This window comes from Microtus oregoni, unplaced genomic scaffold (assembly GCF_018167655.1).
Source record: "Microtus oregoni isolate MIOR12 unplaced genomic scaffold, Mior012 000008F_ref0000371, whole genome shotgun sequence".
NCBI classification, from domain to species: Eukaryota; Metazoa; Chordata; class Mammalia; order Rodentia; family Cricetidae; genus Microtus; species Microtus oregoni.
Window position 1 is genome coordinate 7,977,224 of NW_024543067.1, and position 14,315 is coordinate 7,991,538.

The 14,315-nt window shown below is 45.4% G+C and overlaps 1 pseudogene; it reads right to left on the reverse strand.

Moving 5' to 3' along the window:
- Positions 1-1,427: 1,427 nt before the first annotated feature.
- LOC121452008 lies at positions 1,428-2,266 on the reverse strand (annotated as a pseudogene).
- Positions 2,267-14,315: the final 12,049 nt, after the last annotated feature.

Genomic DNA, 14,315 nt, shown 5'->3' on the forward strand with positions numbered 1-14,315 from the left:
GTCGTTTGACCTCTTTCCTGGCAAGCCACACTGGATCACCAAACCTTAATCTAATCTCCATAAACCGTGTGATAGAGATAAAGAGGACAGAGATGTTTTAACTTTGTAATCTCCTCTCCTCCTCCAGTGCCGGGGTAAAAGGCATGACGTCACCGCTCGGCTGGATTTTCCTCTTTTTAATTAAATTAGACTCACTCTGTTTCTTTGTTTACTTATTTGTTCCTTCCGGCTGAGGACTGAGCCCCAGACCTCACTCGTGTTAAACTTGCTCTCTGCCTCCGAGCTGGGCCCCCAGCCTCAGGGTCTTTATAAAGGTGATAATCTGTGCCTTTTTCTGATGTAACATCTCAGTCATCTTCCAAATAGACCGATTCAGATGTAGTTTAATATTTTTTGGCAATAGTCCATAATTACTCAGTGTTGGGGTTGTTTCTACTGGAGTTCTGCTCCATGCCTATCTACAGTGCTATAACCATACCCTTTTTTTTATATTTATTTATTTATTTATTACATATACAATATTTTGTCTGTGTGTATGCCTGCAGGCCAGAAGAGGGCACCAGACCCCATTACAGATGGTTGTGAGCCATCATGTGGTTGCTGGGAATTGAACTCAGGACCTTTGGAAGAACAGTCAATGCTCTTAACCTCTGAGCCATCTCTCCAGCCCAGCCATACCCTTTTATCTGTAATACAGTAATATACCCTTTTATAAAGAACTACATTATATTCTTTTTTCATACCAGCAGTATTTATTGTTATTCATAAGTGATCAAAAGACAAACAAGGCTCATTATTATATCACTTGGTGACAAAGTGAAAGAGACAGATATGTATTTATATTAAAAATACACACACACGCACTCTCTCAAGTGTCTGCCACACGGTGCTATGCAGGTGAGGTGTCAGGCTATACAGTTCTGATATACACAACACATTAAGAATCAAGCGTAAAAACCATACTTAAAGTTGCAAAAATAAAGTTTCCTTTTCTTCAAGCATTTTGATCTGGGCTCAAGCAAAGCAAGCAATGAGGAGCGATGATTTTCATAGGATCCTACACGCGCTGAAACTATCAATATACAAAGGTCCACAAACAAAACAAAAACGGAGCTACAGGAATGGATAATGCGTTTCGTCCAGAGTCTAACAGTCTGTTTCATCCCAGCTCTCGAACATTAAGAATCATAATTTACATTACTTGAAGAACAAGGTGAACCAGAATGAAACGATCAACTCAAAGTCATGACTGCAAACAAGGCATGGCTGCCCTCAGTCTCTCCAACGTTCCCCTTGAGCAACAGCATCATTTACCTGAAGGATCATGAGTCACAATTAAGGAGTACTCATACAAAACTATTTCCTTTATTCTTGAAAAGTGCCACATACTAGACTTTTCATTTAAAAAAAAATACACAGCACACAAACTAATGAAAGACAGTCTGTCTCCATCTCTTGTCGACCAGGAAAGGCCAGGGCGAGTCTTTGATTCCAATTCGAAATGGCATCTGCTGGCCAATGCCCAAAGTCTCCAATTTGGAGCAGTGGAGCTGAGCATTTTTGGAGCGTTGTGCTCCTATGACGGGGCTGTCAGTAATAGGTCTTAAGTGACTGCTCGGGAGGTTTCGTAGTTGGTCATCTGCTCATTGCCAGACCAGCGAAAGGTTCCCTAAATGGATGGAACCAGCATCCTCTTCTCTGCCAGCTGCCGGGACACACTGGCTACATCCTTTACGTGTGTGGGGAAGCTCTGCTGCCAGTGGTCCAGGTTGGCTGACTTGTTGCTGAACTGCACCGTGTCGAACATAACAGTCACAGCACTTTCTTCCAGCTTCTCCTCTTCCCCATACAGAACAGGAATTCTCAAAACAGCAGCCCCGAAATTGTTCTCCAGGACTGCTTTTTCTCCATCTAATTTTGTTTGGCCATAGAGACGATTCAAGGGATTTGGTCTATCTTCTTCTGTGTAAGGGGGATTTGTGCCATCAAACACATAATCTGAGCTAGTGTAGATGAGAACTGCTCCAAGAGCAGCCGAAAATCACGAATGAGGTGATGAACTGTTCAAATTTTGGTCTTGCTCTTCGAAAGCCACAGTCAACAGTGTGCCAGTTGCTGTGTTGAAATTCTTCGTAAACTACTCTGCCAAGAAGCCCTGTGGCCTTGTAAGTAGAACCCGCCGGGTAGGGATGTTTACTTCCTCCTCCACCTGCCGGCAGCTCCGGGGAACGAAGTGAATAGAGAGCTCTTTCTCCCCGCCCACCATGCCATCTGCCTTTGCACCGTCGCTCACCTCCAGCGCAACACAACCGGGGGCCACAGCGCCCGCGCCCTTAGCTCTCCTCCCCCTTAGGAACTACATTCTATTCTAATGCCTTTATCTCTCCATAGGCTAATTTCAAAATGCGGCATTTATTTATTTTTATTATATAATATATATATATATTATATATATATATATATATATATATATATATATATATATATATATGCTTTAACCTACCTGAAAGTATGTATAACGCATGTGTGCCTAGTACCCGCAAGCGGTCAGAGGAGCGTGTTTGAATCTCCTGGAGCTGGAGTCGGGTGAGCTACCATGTGGGGTGCTGGGAACTAAACCCAGGTTCCCTGGAAGAGCGGCTAGTGGTCCTAACCACTGAACCATTCATCTCTCAAGCACCTTAAGAATAGACTTTTGATATAACGCTTGGATAGAGTGACAATGTTGTAGTCAACCATTTCGACCTTAAGAAATAACACTTTCCTAAGGTTAACCCTTTGAGGTTGCCGCACTGCCTTCCAAAAAATGTCATGGCAATCTGTATTCCTTGGCGCGTCTGAGAGTTCCTGTCAAAACTAAAGCGCACACCAGGCTCAGTGGTGGTGTTTCACCTTCTGTCAGTCCCAGCAGTGAAACCGGCTCACGCCTTGGATCCTCCAACCAATTGTTATGTTTCCTCCCCTGCCTGCCAGGCTTTCAGCTACCAAAGCTCAAAGTGGAAGACTCCAAACCCCGCAGGAAGGCTGGGTGAACCAGAGCTCGGGTCAGCTGTGCAGGTTTATCAGCTTCCTAGCAAGAGTGCTCTGTTGACCTCCGAACCTTTCAAAAGTGAGAATGTGGGTGTAATGGAGAGAGTGTGTGGCAGCTGGCTAGGGCTGCCACAACAAAACCCATGGGTTAGAGGATTTCAGAAGCAAAAGTTTCAATTCACGAATGCAGGTGGACTGGCAAGATGCTGGGGAAATGGCTTAGTGGGAAAAGTGCTTGCGGTGAGCCAGGCGGTGGTGTAGCACGCCTTTAATCCCAGCACTCGGGAGGCAGAGGCAGGCGGATCTCTGTGAGTTCGAGACCAGCCTGGTCTACAAGAGCTGGTTCCAGGATAGGAACCAAAAAAGCTACGGAGAAACCCTGTCTCGAAAATCAAAAAAAAAAAAAAAAAAAGAAAAAAGAAAGAAAGAAAGAAAAGTGTTTGCGGTGGGGACTGGGGGACCTGAGTTTGATTTTTAAAATCTATATTAAAAACAATTTTAAAGGCCAGGCATAGTGGTAGTGGCACACACCTTTAATCCCCACACTCAGGAGGCAGAGGTAGGTGGATCTCACTGTCGACAGCAGAGGAAAATACAAGGCATCTATCTATCTGGATCACTGAGCATTTGGTCAGCTCTGGGATTCCTACTTTGGACTCCTTGTTCAGTGGGAAATGGGTGCGTGTTTTTCAAGTCACTGTGGGTTTGGTTTCTGAACTCTAGAATGCAGACTTGACCTGGAAAAGAACCAGGCTAAGCCGTTGTCTTTGTTACTCTTCTGTTGCTATGAGGAGACACCAGGAACTTAAAAAAAAAAAAAAAAGCATTATACTGGGAACTTGCTCACTGTTTCAGAGAGTCAGTATCTTGACCACTGTACAAGGAATGTGGCAGCAGGCAGGCAGGCACAATGCTGGAGCAGTCACTTAGAGCTTACATCCTGATCTTCAGGGAGCAAGCAGAGACTGGACGTGGGCTTTTGAAACGTCAAAGCTCGCTTCCAGTAACAAAGCTCCTTCAGCAAGGCCACACACACCTCCTAATCCTTTACAGTGCCAACAACTGGGAACCAAGCATTCAAACTTAGGTGCCATGAAGGCCAGTCTCACCCAAACCATCACACCTGTACACTGGTCCCTGGTGAGCATCCATGCCCATCTTTCCTCCATTTGAGGGGAGGGCTTGACAACTGATCAAGAAGGCCCCTTTGCCCTGGGGGCTGAGAGTGACTAAAGCTTCCCTGGCACATGTGCAGAGACCACAAGGGAGACACCCACAGACCTGCAGCGCCTGCTCAGCTGTTGAAGATCAAGAACCGAGTGTATCATGGAATGTATAGTACTGGCCAGTAGCAAGACCCTCACTTCTGTTTTCTTCGTGTGTGTGTGTGTGTGTGTGTGTGTGTGTGTGTGGTGTTTTAAAAAGCATACCTTGAAGCTAGTAAGCTAAATCAAATGAAATGTCTCACATGGCATTTGTCGCTAACCCTGATAGCCTGAGTTTGACCCCCACAACTTATAGGGTGTGGCGGACCTCTCGACCGGCGAGAAAGAACAACCACCACACCAGGATTCTACTCAGAAGACGCTTTACTGGAGTGTCCTTGATTGATGGGGAGCATGAAAGAAGAGGGGCAGGGAGCGAAGGGGCAGGGAGCTAAGGGGAGAGACAGCATGAAGCGAAGGGAAGAAGGGCTCTTAGGAAGCCGCTTAAATAGGGAAATGGCACATGGGTCGCCCTGTGATTGGCTGCCACCAACAGCTGACATCAGACCGCATCGGGATAGGCTCAAGGATCCTCATCCACCGCGCACGCGGGAAGCGGGTGACAAGCAGCTCTCAAAGGCATAGCCAAATATGGAGTTGTTTATTTCCAACAAGACAGGATGTCGGTGCCATCTTGTAATGGCGATCCTGTCTGGCTCACTACAACAGGGTATGAAGAGAAAACTGACACCTTCAACTTGTCCTCTGTCTATATATTGTGACATGCCTGTACCCACCCCACACAATAAATAAGTCAATAAATGTAATTATAAAAGTTTTTAAGGGAAGCTATCAAGCTCAATACATTTGAGTATAGTCAGGGCTTCCGAAGATTAAGATGAGAAAAACACCGTATGGCTGGTGGTGTAATCTTTAAAAAAGTAGCACGCGAGACAAAGACGCTGTGCAACAGAGTTCACGTGGAGGGGTTTTTATTAGAGGAAAGGGAATATAAAAAGAGAGAAGGTGAGGAGGCCAGCCTCTGGAGCGAGATAGAAAGGCAGAGAAACAGAGAGAGAGAGAGAGAGAGAGAGAGAGAGAGAGAGAGAGGAACAGACAGACAGAGAGAGGTGGGGAAACCTAGCGACTGTGAACAGAACAGCGGGGTGCTCCTAGTGGCTCCACCTAATGTATCCTATCCTGTTAGGACCCCAAGGGCAGTCCAGTACAGATGCCTGAATACTAACAGCTGGGGTATTGAAAGAGCTAATAAAACAGCCGGTGTGAAAAATCTTTGCCAAACAGAAATCTCAGGAGCAAAGTGCCCATAACACAAGGTGTCTCAGATATTCACGAGACTGGAACTAATGGAACATAGGGATGAGATGGAGCCAGGGATGTAGCTCAGTGGTGGAGTACTGAACTCGCGCACATGAGAACCTGGGTTTAATTTCCAATCATAGAAAGAAAGGCGTGGCCATGGACTGTGCCAAGTCAAATAAGATACCTTTGGCAATAACTTTGACTTAGCAAGTCTGGATAACTGTAATCAGTAAAGTCATGGTGATTTTGCAAAATCGCAGTAAATGATCTAGAGTTAGAATATGGGGCAAAGGAGAAAGTTTCCTTTGCTTTGCTCTATGAAAAAGCCTTTTCAATCCAGTCATCTGCTTGTAGGTTTTTCACTGAGCTCTGATCTACTGACCCAAGGGAGCAAGACACTTAAAACGATAAAGTTGTGTAATTAATAACAGAATGTTTCTCACCAAAAAACACTAATAATACAATGTGTAGAGCCCACATGGTAAGAATTATTATTGATGTGGTAGGAAAATTCCTTGTGAATATTTTTCTGTGGCAACATATTTAGAAACTTGACAAGTGCATCCCCTTGCTTCCTTACAACCTCCATATTTTGTTAGTCTGGTGAGAAGCTGTGAAACCATTGTGTAACCAATTCACGGAGCCGGAGAGATGACTCAGCAGTTCAGAGGTTGCACTGCTCTTTCAGAGAACCAAAGTTTGGTTCCCAGTGTCCACTGTCAGATAGCTCACAGCCCGCTGTAATCCAGCTCCAGGGGATCCCTGACCCTCTTCTGGCCTCCTTGGGCGTGTGTACTCAAGTGCGCGCACACACACACACATGCACACGCACAATTGAACCTTTAAAAATCCAGTTTGTGAGACTGTTGTCATAATGCATGAGGGGCACCACATCTGGAGAGAGAATGCTCACTGCCCCTCGCTGCAGGGAGAGTCAGATGGTATCGCATCAACTGTGAATCTTGCACAAGAGTAGCCTATGGGGCATAGTTATCGTCCTCAGAGCCTGGGGGAAACCAAGAGGCAAATTACCATAGACCAGAGACAGGGTAGCTGGTCAGTGGCTCAGTTCTTTCTGGGGCTGACACCACCCCTGTGCATTCTTCCTCTCAACAAAGGGTGAAGCAGACTCCTCTCCTGGGAAGGAGTACCCTGAACGAGGGTTATACTTGTGGAATTTCTGGAAGTTACTGTGAGCAGTGTTATTTCTAGAGCGAGAGTTTGCTGAGTGTTGGAAGACTGTCTCTCCTGGTTCCCCTCCCAGCTCCTTTTCCCACCACCCTACCTGCCCTCCCCAGCACTTCTCTGATTCTGCAACAAAGATTCTTTCTGTCCCACTTGGGCTGGGGCCCAAAAAAGGCCAACGGAACCTGAAACACCTTTATCAATAAGGGAGAGTGTACCAAGTAAAGTGTGTGAAAAACCTGTGGTCCAGAGAAAGAAAAGGAACGGGGTCCTGTCAGAAGGAGCTTCCGTTGACCGAATATAAAACAGTGTGAATATCAAGTCAAATAATTAACACCCACATAACCCAACAATAAGAATGTTTATCCATAAATTACAATTTCATAAATCCAGAGGTAAGGAAACGATCTCCCCAAAACATCGAATGTCAGTCACTAACAGTAGCCAACTGGGTGGAATTGGAACGGCACAATTTTGCAATGCTTATACTAATAATTGACTCAGGCAAGAGCCACGCAGGCTGGAACATGTAGGTGAAAGTTTGGTGAGGTGCGGTGTGTTTGTACAGTACATATTGACTTATTGTCACAGAGTATTTATTAAGGGACAAAGGTAGCTTCACAATGCGGAAGTCTTGGCAGAGGAGAGAGGTTCAAGTCCAGCTAGTGATATGAAACAGCCATTAGCTTGCATTTATCTGATAGACTATCTTAAGAGGGTACACGGTCCAACCATTCACCGTATCCTGACAGAAATCACAGCCTAGGTTGGAACTTGAGGAGAAAGCAGACAAAGTCATGTTGAGAAACCTAGAAAATAACCCAGTGTGTGTTTTCGTCTTTCAAAGTATAATGGTCATGGGAGACGGACTTAGGAATGAGAGGACAAAAGACACCTGACGACAGATGAACCTAAATTACCGTACTACATCTGAACCCACATCAGGGGATGCTGCTTGCCCTCCGGCGTCGTCTCCTGGGCTGTCACTGATGGCAAACCTCACCACGCGCTCAAGTCTGCATCCTCTCACCTGTACTAGCCACGAGACAATCTTATCTGTCCCGTGCCACACACGCCCTTTTGTGTTGCCCCCCCCCCCAGGTTCTGCTTGTAAAGGGTACAAGTGGGATTTCCTGATAGTGAACTACACACCCCGCTAAAAGCTTTGGTTAGGAAGTGAATCAGTATTAGACAATATTCTTGGATCTGTCTGGAAGACTATAAAGAAGAAACGATGCTTGTGTGAGTCTCCCTAGCAGAGGCTGGGCCTTGCAGCAGGCTTGCTCCAGCAAGGTTTATACAAGCTCACTCCCCTCACCTACCAGGCTTTGGAGAAAGCTTCTTGCCAGAAAAGCAGCAGCTGTCGGGGGTCGGCCTCACTGGCATGGTAAAGCTAATTTGTTACAGGTTTTTGTTTTTGTTTGTTTGTTTTTTTTTTTTTGGTTTTTTGAGACAGGGTTTCTCTGTGGCTTTGGAGCCTGTCCTGGAACTAGCTCTTGTAGACCAGGCTGGCCTCGAACTCACAGAGATCTGCCTGCCTCTGCCTCCCGAGCGCTGGGATTAAAGGCGTGCGCCACCACTGCCCGGCTTAATTTGTTACAGTTTATGAGGTGTTTTCCTTTCTGTCTATATTAGTATTTTAAGAGTGGGTGAAATGCATACTTGGCTTTAGTTCAGATGTAATTAGTCCCTGGCGGATGATTTCAGCTTCTATGGTTTCCTTTTCCCTGTCAGTCATCCTCTGACATAGCCCTAAACATGAAGGGAGCTGCTTCTACCTTCTCCACAGCTTCCTATGGGCAGCTGAGGATTTTTTTGAGCAAATCATCCAGCTAGGCTGACGGGTGTTTCTCTCATCGTAACAACACAGCGTAACAACACAGCGGCACACCTAGTAACCTGAAGAATTCCTTAACGTGCTTTTCCACACTAGGCTGCCCTGACTGTACCCTTTTCCTTGTGCTCTCAGGCCTCCCGACCAGTGGTTGATCTGATCTTCTGCCTCATGAGCGCACCAGAGCCGTTGGTCTGAGGCCTCATCTTTTAATGACTGGGGTCACAAACTTCTCTGCATCTGTGGGTTCATCTTTCTGCCAGAGATAAGAGTGGACTCAGCTGTCCTGGAAGGACTGTGTCTTAACCTTCACGTTTCCTCCAGCTCACCCGCCTACTCTAGTGATTCCTCCTCTTAAACATTATATTGCCTGGTATAGTGTCACACACCTTAATCCCAGCACTTGGGAGACAGAGGCAGGGGGATCTCTGAGTTTGAGCCCATCCTGGTTTACAGAGTTCCAGGACAATCAGGACGGCACACAGTAAACCCAGTCTTCCAAAGAGAAAGGGGAGTATTTAAGTCAGGGCCATGAAAAAGACTACAGCCCATTACAAACAAGAAGGTAATTAGGCTTTCTGCCATTCGTCCCTACTCTTACTGTGGAAGATCAGCCCTTCCCATCACGTTGCTCAGCTCAAAGGACAGCTGGGATCCAGGTGGACTGCACACAGTGTGGCTTTGAGGTGTGTAGACAGACAAGATGACGGGAACTGAAGATGGGTGGTGAATCTCGCTCAGCATCGCCAGGAATGCCCACCGTGGTCTCTAAACCCGCAGCAGAATAGATCTAGATGGAGGAAGTAACCTGAGCAGAAAAGAGTCAGGGGCGAGCCACTTGCCCAAAGTGGAGGGATGTGGAGCAGAAACAGACAGGGTGTAAAACTCTAGAATAACTCTGAGGCCATTTCTGAGGCCTCTCAGCCTTAGTGCTTCCCCCCTCCCCTGGGAACCAGGAACCTGATAATCACCCACTCGTGCACTGGAGCTTTGAGTGCTTTCCCAGGAACTTTCTAACCCCTCTGTAGTTTTTCTTCAATAGACCCAGGCACTGGAGCAAAACGACCTGCAGAGGACCGGCAGATGTTTCTCCTTGCTCAAACAACCCAGCAACCATCATGGCAATGGACAATCATAGTTAGCTGATCATTAAACGAGCTAGTCACAATAGTTGACAAACGACTTCCATACACCCCTTTGGTTCTGTGGTCTTTCTCTTTAAAACTAGCCTGTAACAGCCATTCGGGGTCCTTTGCTTCTCGAATGCTGAGTGACCCTGTCGCGACAGAATTAAAATCCTCTTGCTTTTACATCAACTGCGGTGTGAGAGTGGTCTCTTGGGGCGACTCCTCCTCCTCAGTAATTGGACTTTAGGGTCCAACAAGGGTTGTGGAACTAGAACTGTGGACCAGTGGAAGGCTTGAGTCAGAGATTTCAGGCAGGAGGCAGGAATCTGGGAGGTCCTTCTTCAATATATATCTATCAATGCGGGGAAACACAAGGAAGGTATCTCATAACTGAGTTCTTAACTCCATTTTATTTGTTTATTTTAAGGTTTGTTTCCAGAAAAAGCAGCAGCACCATAGCAGATGAGAGGAAGAGGACACGGGCCTCATACACAGAACAAGACATCTTGGGCTCCAGATCACCAGGTATCAAACTAGCAATATACAGGAGAGCCTTGGAAAGAAAGAACCTGAGCTACAGGTGCTTGCTCCGCCCGTTGGTAGCCTGGAATGAGAACAAGGACTGTATTGGCGGGGCCGTGTGGAGTGGAAGCCCGAGCACTGACTCTTGTACCAAGTTTCGGCAGGGTGTTCAGGAACTATGGAAAAACCTTGATCTGAACTTGAATCCCCCTACCCCCAGAAATGACTGAACCCCATGAAGTCATCCATCATGTTCTGTCTCCAGCTCCATCGTTCTGAGCCCAGAATATTCAGAAAGCTGGAAGACTGTACAACCCAAGTCTCAATTACCTCACACTCCTTTTTTGATATTTCCCAGCTTTAGTTTTCTCTTGCAGTTCGGAGAGAAAGTGGCATCTGTCTGCTCAGCTTCGGGCCAGATGGCTTCCCTATTTTGAGAACAAAAAGAGACAAAAGAGAAAGCCATAGCTCCTGCGCTAACTGGAGAGCAATAGGGAGCCAAGCACTGGACAAAATTGCTGCCACCAGGCTTCCTGGTACCCCATGCCTGGAATACTTGGAGTTCACTTTGTAAATGCAACAGTAGGTTTTAGAAGTTTCTTTTCATAGCTTTTAAGAAAGACAAATTTAGCTGAGTGTGGTGATACAGGCCTTTAGTCCCAGCACTGGGGAGGCAGAGGCAGGAGGATTTCTGTGAGTTCAAGGCCAGCCTGGTCTACGTAGCAAGTTCCTGACCAATCAGGGCTACATAGACTTTATCTCAAAAGAGCAACAAAAACAACAGACTAATCTCTTATGTGGAAAACAAACAAGAATTTTTGTACTATTATCAAAATATTTAATCCACGAACACAATTTTATCTCTGTACCCTCCAAGTAGGAAGGTCTGTATGCGAGGTGGCCATGACTTGTGGGGTTAGTACCTCAAGGGGAAGTTATGTTACCATGATTTTTTTTCATGCTATTTATGTTTTTGCTTTGGGGCTTGCACTCCAGAAGTCAGATCGTTGATTGAATTTATTGTTTTGTAAATTAATTGTTCATCAGTTAAGAACACTGTCTGCTCTTACAGAGGAACTGAATTCAGTGCCCAGACCCAGGTGGGATGGCTCATAACCACCTGTCACTTCAGCTTCAGGGGGTCTGATACACTCTTTTGGGCCTCCTTGGGCACATGTGCACACACACACACATACACACAATGTGGTGTCCAGGCACCCAGCTCCATCCATCCTAACTCCTCCCAGTTACCTGCTTGGCCTTGAAGTGCTTCTAACCTGAGTCTTTCCATCCATATTCAGTGTTTTCAAGTATACAAGCCGTTTAAAATCTTCACCTCAGAAGATATGTTTTATTATCTGCTGATATTTCTGGTGGTTTCACTTTCCCCTTTATTTTGCTTTATTTAGTGACAGAATGCACTGAACAGTTTCTGTGAAGCTTCCTTTCCAGCTTGAGCTGCACAGCACCCGGCCTTGACTGCACAGCTTCCCTTCACATTCTCAACCTTGGAACTGCCTTTCGCTTGTCCCCCAGACGCTTTCATTTTGACAGTGGTGGCAGTTCATTCTTTACTTCTGTGGACCATGTCTACATTCAATTAGACATGCGGTCAGAGCCAAAGACTTTGAGGGCACAGGATCTTACAGAAAAAGTTTTTCATGTTTTGTGTGTGTGTGTGTGCATGCATGTGCTTAGGTATACGTGCATGCAATATGTATTCCACAACATGCCTGTGGAGGTCTTTCTGCCTACCATGTGTGAGTTCCAGGGATTAGAGAGGTTGTTAGGCTAGGCAGCAAGTGTCTTTACACACTGAGCCCTCGCACCAGCTCAATAATATTTTCTTGTTAAGAATAAACCAGGGTCTTGGCAATGATGAAGCAGACAGAATGGCCAGAGAGCAGAATCATTTGTTCTTTAGGCCTGTGGTTTTTATCACATACTCTTAAATTTCATGTAATAATTTTAAAAAGAATCATTTAATCTGTCATCTGAAAAACCCTCTAGGTGCCTTAAATCCCAGCACTTGGGACGCAGAGACAGGTGGATCCCTGTGAGTTCGAGGCCAGCCTGGTCTACAAAGCAAGTTCCAGAACAGGTGCCAAAGTCACACAGAGAAACCCTGTCTCAAAACCCCCCCCACCCCCAAAATCCCTCTCGGTATCTTTTGCATATCTTTTTAGCTAAGGACTCACGTCTCTTCACGTTTTGAGCTTGTTTTGTTTCAGAAGGGTACTGTGGTTCACAACCAGGGCAGAATTTAGGGAGCAATCACCAAAGATGACTTGAGACTAGGAGATCTTTCTTTGCAAATATCCTTTCTCTAGGTACCTGAAGTCAACTGCCGGAGTTTAAATGGTATAGTTATAATAATCAATCAATTATTACCTCAACCTGATAGAAAATTTTCCAGGAGTGGGCATTGGATTCAGCTTTAAATTTCTCCTTTGATCCATTAAACTCTTTTAGCATTAGAAAAGAACTACATTCATGAATTCTGAGGAAGGGTAGGGCAAGTATAAACCATTAAAGCTATGGATTTTAGGCAAAAGAGAAGTGCAAGATTTGCAGGAGTGTGTAGCACCCTCTAGTGGACAGTTTCGGGACCAGCATGCTCTCTGGGAGCATTGGCACAAACTGGAGAGACAGAATCTTCCAAAATCCTTGGCCAGCAGTATTTCTCTGCGGCTTTCTGGTGGCAGCGAGCAAGAAGTCAAATCCTAGCGGGTACAGGATATAGACACAACCGGGTGGGTTGTGTGAACTATTATTTTTCTGCTTAGGAATGACAGAAGAGTGGGGGCATTAGAAGAATCCCTTTCTTAAGGTGGTGACACGTGAGTTGAGCAGCACCAAATGGTGGGCATGAGGAAAACTGCAGCTAACACTGGGGGAAGTTTCTCCTTAAGTGGGTGGGGCTCAGGAACAATAAGGGAAAATACATATTAACTGTTTTTTTTTAATCTTTTTTAGTCAAGATTGTACCATGTAGTCCACTATCTGGATCCTCTATTTCTATATATTGAATGCTAGGATTACAGGCACGCACACCACTACTAAAAAGTAGGCATATATTGAGAAGGCCAAAGGGAGATTGTATTCATACAAGTTTGGCTCAATTAAAAGATGGGGCTAACTATGAATCTGATGTCACATCCCTCCCATCATTCAGCCACTGCGTTATCATCAGTCTACCTGCAGTGACGTACACATTCTAATATGACCAAAAGGAGGTTCAAGAGCAATGCTCAAATTAGATTTTTTAAACATAGTTTTAAAAAAAGTCAGGCATGGTGGCTCATGCCTTAACCCTAACACTAAGGATGCAGAGGCAACAAGATTGTCAAAAGTTTAAGGTCAGCTTGGTCTACACAGTAACTCTAGGTCAGCTAGGGCTACAGAGTGAGAACTGTCTCAAAAACAAAAACAACACAGAATCCTAAACCAAAACAAGAAGTACACCCAAACAATGAAAATATATGTACATCAAAACTTTTTTCTCCACTTTGAGTTTTTTTGTTTTGTTTTTTGAGATAGAGTTTTTCTGTGTAGTCCTAGCTGCTCTGGAACTCAAGGAGGTCCGCCTGCCTCTGCTTCCTGAGCGCTAGGATTAAAGGTGAGCAACACCACCACCTGGCTGCACTTTGAAATTTTGTTTAATCTTGAGACTCCCTGAGTGTGTGTGGTGTGTGTGTGTGTGTGTGTGTGTGTGAATTAGCTGTGTGTCTTTGTTCTGATGCTGTGAAGAGACACCATGACCAAGGCAATTCATTTTTAAAAAGGCATTTAATTGGGGCCTGGCTTACAGTTTCAGAGATTTAGTTCCTTATCACGGCAGCAGGCATGGCGGGCATGGTGCCGGAGAATTTGAATGCTACATCCTGATCCACAGGCTGAAAGGAAGAGAAAGGGGGAAATACCAGGCCGGGTGTGGGCTTTTGAAAACTTCAAAGTCCATTCCAGCGACAGACTTCTTCCAACAAGGCCACCTCTTAATTCTTCTAATCTTACCAAAGAATCGCATTCCCCCAGCAACTAAGCGTTCAAAGCTACGAACCGATGGGAGCCATTCCTATTCCAACAACC